This window comes from Sycon ciliatum, chromosome 6 (assembly GCF_964019385.1).
Source record: "Sycon ciliatum chromosome 6, ocSycCili1.1, whole genome shotgun sequence".
NCBI lineage: Eukaryota > Metazoa > Porifera > Calcarea > Leucosolenida > Sycettidae > Sycon > Sycon ciliatum.
Window position 1 is genome coordinate 25,952,886 of NC_088648.1, and position 9,026 is coordinate 25,961,911.

A 9,026-nucleotide genomic window follows, 5' to 3' on the forward strand; every position below is an offset into this window, starting at 1 on the left:
ATCGCGCAACGATCGATCGATCGCGCAAAATCGATCGATCGCGCAACAAAAAAAAGAAACCAAATCGATCGATTGTGAGCTGGGCGCGGAGTAGGTATTTTACTACTCCCTTGTGAACGGCATCATCGTAATCAGTACTCGCACTGGTACGAGCACTTGGCGACTGGCATGGCCGCACACCACTCAGTAAACAGTAGATGACGATTCTTTGAAGAAGTAATGGTTGACGTTGTCGAACATTCAGACCCACTGGAGGCGTTCCACAGCCTGGAGCCCGCTGATAAGGATTTTGATGTGACTTGAGTAAGTACTAAAGTGATGTCAACACTAGTTCTACGTACTCTCAGTCTCTCTCTCTCTTTTTTCGGCGTCAGACATTGAGTGGGAGATATAGATGACTGGATTTCGTTTGTAAAATAATGAGTAATTTCTACAATTTGTGATCGAATCAGCATGCTGTCAGCTGTACCAGTCCACATCCCATCGTAATCAGCGACCAGGCCAAGCGTGATATTTGCCTTGGTATTTCACTATGTGTGGTGAGAAGACGTCCATTCACGTCTGAGAAATTCATTTGCAAATGGGAAATCAACAGGCCTGTATTAGTATGGGCAGAATTCATCACCCGGGCCGCTATTGAAGCTTTGCACAGTTGTCAATGTCCAACGGCCTATTTATACGAAGACCTGTGGTGGCTACGTGATTCTCTTAAACCTGTGATCATGTTTTCCAAGATCATTTCAGTAGCAGACATATGAAACGCTACGCCGGGCCTGAGCCTGAGGCAATGTACGGACGTGGCCGTGCTGCACTGAACCGCGTGGCATCATCGTCACGTATGATGGAGTCAACATGACTGCGCCCTGCATATGCATCATACATCTGATAGTACGTTTATTGCCCTATCCTTGGAGAGTGGGCCACCAGGGAAGGCTGGGTTTCCGACTTGGCTTCACCTATAATGCTCATGATTGAACACGCTCTTGGAGAATAAATGTAGAATCCGGCTGAACATTGAAACCAGATAGCATCGCGTTTCTGCGCTGCACCTCACAACACCATTGACATACAACCAGGAAGAGCTGGGAACTTGAGGGAAGTGACGGAAAAGTCAAAGAGGAAGTGAAGAAGATTGAAGAAGAGGATCAGTAATCATCAAGGAGGCCAAAAAGAGGTCACCTACGAGCCAAATGGCTCTTGATGTGATGATGTGCAGGCAGGTATGCTGGAATTGGATAGACTCTTTTGGTCAATTTTTGGCCTATCCCACATCTTTCTACCGCAGCTCTGGCAGATTGATTGGTACTATACCCCTGAATTTATACATTTCTGAGCTCTGTGACACGTTACCTAGCTCGTGAATGTCGTCTTTCAGCCATTCATCATTGCTTATTTTGACATTTGATGAGGAGCCGATCATGACTATTTTTGAGGATGCGCATGTCAGAACGCTTTGTTGTGACATGCTCATCTAAAGGATTTTGCAACTGTTTCTATTGAATACCTATAATAGTAGTACGAAATAATTAGGGCTCAAACGGTCACGGTTTTACCCCGAACGGTTAACTGCTAAGCTAACGGTCGGTTTAACGGTTATAACCTATAAGCCATGGCAATCCTGCGGACTCTTTTTTAACCGTTTATTTGACTATACTCATTCAAAAAATGTACCCTATTCAGTACAACGCACACATGTACATTCTCTTGCATGCTCATTCATACCTACTCTCACACGAAGAGACCAGATATGACCGAGTTGACAGCCCAGAAATTGCGTACGCGTGCGACAGGCTGCGAAAGTGCATACTTTGCAACGACCTGATACAGTCGTCCCTCTCTAATCCGGCACTTTATAATCCAGCACCCTCGATAAACCAGCACAATTTTCAGTAGCCAAATGTCCTCTTCATGCACATTGCAGCAGTAGATCAGATTTGTTAATCCAGCACCCTCCCTAATCCAGCAGATTTCCGTGGCACAAATGGTGCCGGATTATAGAGGGACCACTGTACATGAAAAATTGACTGAAAAGTTACTGCGTAACCGTTATCTTTATCGGTTAACCGTTAATTCTTCGTAACCGGTCTGCAACCAGTTAATCGGACTAACCGTTTGAGCCCTAGAAATAATGGTTGCGACTTTGGCGATAATTATTACGAAAGGGTTTGCTCCCCACACTGGAGCTCACGCTATTCCGTCGACTTGACAAAAATACCCGAGCCCGCTACCCGACCAAACCCCTACCCGTTGCAGCCCTGATTTTTTTTCGTCGGACTGGCCCCTTTCCATTCCCTCAACAAACAAAGGAATTATATAATGAACACTGGATCACTTATTATTCTGCTCGGTGCATGGACCAGTACAGGAACCGACACTCAATACAGTCAACTTCGCTTATAACGACACTCGGCAGGGCATCAAAAAGGTGTCCTTATTCGTGAAGTGTCGTTACTAGTATACCCGAAGTCTCATTATATGTATTACACTGGGATGGGACTTTGCTCTGGGCATGGAAATTCTGTCGTTATTCGCGAATTGTCGTTATATCCGCAGTCGTTATTAGCGAAGGTGACTGTACTTACTGTTATGTTGATGGATGGATGTGGTTTATAGGATCGCTCTTCCGAACGAGAACACTATTTCTGGTTCATTGAAGTAGGGATACTGTGCATGTATTATAATGTGCATGCTTAGCTACAAGATGAAATGGATCCAGCCATTGAGTAAGAGAAGAGTTTCAATATTTTAATTCTATTAAAGTATACACCCGGTTCCAAAATAACGTACGTGCCCTTGCATACGCCCAGGAAATCGAGCCTGCTATTATATACACCCGGGACCTATACACGGGCTTTTACGGTAACGTTATAATTATCTCAATGTTCCGGGTACGGCTATTTACCATGATGTGGGTATAATACTGGACATACATGTAGTCTGTTTTCTATTTTGCTGCTCCTTGTTCTTTGGTGCGATTGGTGGCTCGGAACAGGCAGACATTATTTACCGATATAATCGCACAGGTCACATTGTAGAGTGCAGACCACCTAGTGCTTTGAAGATTCACTGCGATATTCCCATAATGTTATAATACATGTATGAAAATCAGCATCATTTTCTGTATGTTAAATGCCACAAATTGTTAGGCTTCACCGTAATATCAAGAGTACATAACCCCTCTTGGTAATATCCATGTTCAGTGTTCCGTTCACATCGGTTCATGCTGATCACCCGAAAGTGTCGTCTAAACAGGATATAGGGGTGTGCGGATAATGCTCGAAAAGGTGGGAGATTCTGCTCGAAAAGCTGTGAAATTGGCAGAACCATACAAACCTTATGGCGGGCAATTCCTCGAATTCTGCTCCATTTCTTTATCCACATACCAAACATGCATGAAACTTACCAGAAAAAGTACTGAATTCTGCCAATTTTTCTGCCCGCATATGCCTAACAGGATATGTCCGCGCCGCGGGGATTATTTTTCAAATAATCTCCTCAATGTCATGTACATAATTGTCGCCGGTCGCAGCGGCTTCACAAAACGTAGACTTTCCCAGCCCCCCCCCCCCAAAGTACACACAAAATACAATTGAAGCATATGCAATGAAACGTATGCATTGGGAAATTGGATTGCAGTAAAACCCGTGTTTGCCGGACCCTGTACCAAGCGGAATCCTGTATTTACCGGACAAAATTTCATGCACCAAAGTGCTATGGATCGAAAGTGCATTCCTGGATCAAGCGGGGTCCTGTCACATCAGGACAGTTTCCGCTGCACCAAGGGCGTCTTGTATGGGCAGGCTTTACTATAGTGAAGTTTATAGTGAATTGTACTGCAAGTAACTCGTGAGTCCACACACAATGGTCATGCAGTACAAAGCCGAAAAGTCCCTTTCAAGACAGAGTGACAGACAGGAGTCGTCACTAGAAGGGCTGATCAACCAACACAGAATACTACAGTGGTGCTCAATGAAGTCCAATGAAGCGAGTGAATGCCGTGCTGAACGTTGTGCAGCTGTGAACACTGGGCTGTCAACTGGCACAGGGCGCACACTTGACTCACACAATATTAACATTGAGCATCAACGTAGCATAATAATAGCAGTGAAAAAGAGTAGAGTCAAATACGCGATGAGCGATAGTGTAGAGTCTAATACTAAAGGCAGAAATAGAGTAATGCCATCAAGTGCGAGATAACATGTTAGGAGCATTAATGTGTGATTGTGAAGCTTACTTTAAAGCGGGATGTTGAGTCTACAGTGCACCATGGGCACAGCGAGATCATGTTATGTGTGAATGGTATACCGTAAAGTACCGCCAGAGCGCCCCGTCTCGCGAGAGCGCCCCACCTTGATTTTACAGCCAGGGTCCAGGGAAAGGAAAATCGTACGGCAGAATGCAACGAAGTGTGTATGGTGTACTAACGTCAGAGGAAGGTTTTTGTGTGGAGCTCGTGTCCGCTCGAAGGTACGGATTGTCTGCACAGCGTGCAATATGTGTACGAAGTTCGTGTCGTATGACCTACAGACGGGAGACCACCTACACAATACGACCACGAAAGGACGAGATAGTGGGGCGCTCTGGCGGTACTTTACGGTACTAGTAATCAAATGGATGCAAAACATATAGATGTCGTGATACACCATGCCTGATTCGTGGCTGGAAGCCGTGAGCTCAGTGCTTGGGGCTAGTGGGATTCCTCTAGCTTTCAGAATCCTGCATGAAAAAAGGTAAAAGAAAGTGAAGGTACAATAATAGTAAGGTGATGTAAGCCTCTTGGTTTCGCGAACGAATTTCATCATTAAATTCATGGCATGGGAACGACGCTACAGAAGTATACAAAAGCTGAGCCATCCTCTAAAGAAAGTCCACTTTAGTGAATCTCATCTTGTCAGCAGCACCATGCTGTTTGTATGGGAGAATTGCCTTCGTACAGTGCTGCCCAATGAAATCCTGAAATCAAGTCGCGTCACTCAAGTACCGGGCGTTGCGCAGCCCTAGACCTGCGAACACTGGGCTGCGAAATGGTGCAAGGCGCAAACTTGAGTGACACGACTGGATTTCATTGACCAGGACTGTACATTCAAGGCACCTGCACTTCCTATTACAGTGTAATGTTCTTATTTTACAGGAACATTCCCAACTGGGCCTAATGTCTTCTGAGGCTGCGTTTACACGACAACGCACGGCCATTTTCCGTTTTCAGTCCCGCATTTCTTTTTTCATTTTCGTGCGTTTACACGATCAAAGCTGATCCGAGGTGGTCTCGGTTTGTATCGTTTTCTCGCGTCTACACGGGAGCAAAGGATCCGCAAAAGTTCGTCATGTGCCGAGTGTTGTCGTGGAAGCACCAATCACACTCAAGGAATAATCGAAAACAGGCCACACACCAGCACTCGTCACATGACGAAAATTGTAAAAAAAAGAGTTTTATTGTCGGATCCGTGTGAACGGCCGAAAACGGAACAAACGTGACGGAAACGAGGCCAGCAGACCGTTTCGACTGTTTACACACCCAAATTTATCTGGCAGAACATTTCCGTTTTCAAATTCTTCCACCTTGGCCAGCGTTTTGGTTCTCTTCCGCTTTGGTGTACAACTATTACGTTTTGCTCCGCGTACCGTGTAAATGAACCATGCATCCGAAAGGATTTAGTTGCGCTTTCACCCCCAGCGTTGTCGTGTATACGCAGCCTTAGATGGTGCCCAAGGTATTCATTGAGTTCCTGCAACTTCATTTGAAATGAACTGGAAAAGTGCGAAGGGATTCGAGGAGGACACTAAAGCAGTCAGCTCCAAGAAATGAAATTGATTCGTGAATTCAATTATAATGATGTTCACACCTACATGTACATGTATGCAATAACTAGGTATCACACTTCATCTTACAGGCGAGACCTCACTATATATTCTCTGGGGTATGGCAAGTGTTATGCTTTAGAGAGGTCCATGTTATAGCGAGTTGGGCACATAATATAAACCATATATGTCAAAGTTAGGGCTGCGGTTAACCAAAAGGTTATAGGCTAGAACCAAGAGTAGATAAACAAGAGTGTGCAACTCCGGGATGGGTTGGCCCCGTGGCGGAATTTTTTGTTGACGTGATCTTTTCTATGACGCATGCGCTGCGGGTCTTTTGGAAAGTTTGCATCGTGCACTTGGCCGGGCTTTACATTACAAGGTCGGTGCCCAGTACGTGCTCTCACACTGTTCTGCGTCAAAATGCGCGTTTTTCTGAAAAAAGGTGACGTCTACAAAAAATGCTGCCACAGGCAGGGGTATGTGCAGATTGTGCAGAAGAGATCCAGAGTTGCACACTCTTGTTTATCTACTCTTGCTACAACCTATAAGAGATAAACTGTACATGTAGCCTGTATTCATGTACCATTGCTGTACATGACTGTAAATCCATGTATCCATGGTACCATGACCTCACGCACTGCCAAAACAATCACTACAATATGTATAATACTCATAAAAGGACACATTTCAGGCTCATTACAAACGTCTTGAAAGTTTTTGTCTTCACAAGTATACTTTATGAGTATTATGAGTATTATCGCATTTTTGTCTCAGACAAAACTGTTTACAATATGTATAGTGGATGCATATTATATTTTGCTCAGTTTTCCAGAGCAGGTTCAACAAAGAGTGAATAACAACTAAATAGAGCGGTTGCCAGTTGACAAACCCCCTTTATATTTACAATGCAGTTGCGTGAATGTGACTGTCCACTACTTTCTGAACGAAAGGTTCAACATATTTTAATATTTTGTATGCTCCATTGGGCTTCGGATTGCACCATCACCTTGTCATTTAATCAACTCAACCTCATCATGAGCATACGCAAGCATCACTAATATGGGGAGCAACCCCAGAGATGAGGGAGATACACGCCGTACATCCATTGTGCACAGTACTGACAGGGTACGCACATGCTGTCACGTATATTATGTACAGCGGACATTGAAAGAAAATAACCGATTAACCCATATGCATATGGTTAACTGTTCGTGTATTCTTAACGGGTACATAACCGGTTAACCTATCTAACCATTTCACCCTAGTCAAAATGGCGCTGTTTGCTTACAGACTACAACTGTATTGCCATCGATCCACACTGATCAATCCAGGAAATGTGCGCATGTTGTACATTTTTAGTGTATTTTATAGTAGTGTGTCTACTGCATGTGTTTCAGGACTGTAACAGTCACACTACAACAAAAGTCCGACACTCCAGAACAACCCCACACAAAATCCTGTGGTCGACCAGCCAACAAACACAGCTCTGGGTTGAATGACGAATTAGTGAAAAACTATAAAGAGAAAAGAGAGGTGAAAGAGAAAACCGCCAACACATCTCCAGAACGACAGAGCCTCACTCTCTCCCTCCCTCCCTCTCTCTCTCTCTCTCTCTCTCTCTCTCTCTCTCTCTCTCTCTCTCTCTCTCTCTGTCTGTCTTTGTCTCTCTCTCTCTCTGTCTCTCTCTCTCTCTGTCTCTCCCTCTCACGGCAACTAAAAAAACAACCATATCTCAAACCACACCTCACTCATTTTACGCTGTAGGATGAAGATGAAGGGGAGGTTGGCGATGAGAAGAAGAACACGGCAGGGTTTAAGCATTTATTGTTCAGTGACCCGTGTCGTTTGGCGTATAATGATTCTCGGTTTACAATTGTAGTATTGTTTGTTTTGCAAAGAATTTCAATCAGTTAAAAGTCATAGATGCTGTTTACATTCACAAGCGTAAGCCAGACCGATGCATTCAGAAAGAACATGTCACGGCATCCACATTCTTTCCTTAGCACCGTAACTGTATTTTGCACATATGTTTGTTTTATTCACCCTCTCTCTTTCTCTTTTCTTACAGTTACACTTGTGTTTTATCACACTATAGAATGACTGCGCATGTATTTTATAGATTGCGATTATTATCACTGTCGGGAAGGAAAACACCAATTTTACAGGGCCCTAAAAGTCTGAACGATACCTATGAAATGCACTGTCAAAGCAAACACAAAATATGAATATGCAAGCTCATGCCTGAGGGGAAGATGAGAAGTTGAAACGTGGAGATTTTTCGGACAGGACGAGAATCCGAAGAACCTGGGTGATTCCCTTACTTCCACAATGGGCTAGTGGCTGCATCACAAAAATTATACCTTGCAGTGGGTGCAGAGACAGATCAATAAACACTAACCTGAGCATGAGAGCTGCTCGTATTCATTGCGATCGTCAGGAAAATGGCAGGACGAACGGACCAGAAGAATGTTGGCTATGACAAACAACTGCATATCCAGACGACACACGGCTTGACTATTTGCTTATGACGTTCAGCTTCGAGGTCCAGCACGATGGAATTTTCGGAAGGACCTGATTTTTGAATTATTTGGGGAAGAAGATTGCACTCAGAAAAGGTACCGTAACTGGTTTCTTTCATTTGAAAAGCTGTTCACCAAAGTCCTAAACATACACTGTACGACGTTTCGGAGCTGCTCCAAATCGATCGATTTGTTTTGAATGGTTTCGCCACCGCTTTCCGATCGATCGATCCTTGCGCGATCTGTCGATCGACAGATCGCGCAAGAAAATCGATCGATTTTCCAAATCGACAGAACGCGCACAACATATACACACACGACATGTACTGGGACGCCTCCTTTTTATGACAGAAAATATGCAAAAATGAAACGCTTTTCTTACATCATGACACATGATCGTTGCCGGAGCTCCGGAGCCGGACTAGCCATGGCCGATAGGCGGTCTTCCCGCCGTACCTCGTGGGCATATTATGATCATATAATTATGCATAATCAGGACCGTTTGACGTAATCATTTGGGGAATCTGAGGACCGAGTCGAGCGACCCATATGCATATGCCCACTGCCCAGCTAGCTACTCACGCAACAACTCAGGCGGGAAGTTCAGGGGCTCCAACAACCGGAAATCTGTGTACACCCTCTCGTACAGGAAGCACAGCAAAATTTGGCAATGTCCGGCGGGAAGTTGTACAGCACCGCCGTAGG

At 44.5% G+C, this 9,026-nt stretch overlaps 1 long non-coding RNA gene across 1 annotated transcript; it reads right to left on the reverse strand.

Moving 5' to 3' along the window:
* Nucleotides 1–4,032: 4,032 nt before the first annotated feature.
* LOC135819797 (uncharacterized) lies at nucleotides 4,033–8,607 on the reverse strand. Its single transcript, XR_010553980.1, has 2 exons — nucleotides 8,201–8,607; nucleotides 4,033–4,716 (listed from the first exon to the last, which is right to left on the reverse strand). It is a non-coding gene; the product is annotated as an uncharacterized LOC135819797 (long non-coding RNA).
* Nucleotides 8,608–9,026: the final 419 nt, after the last annotated feature.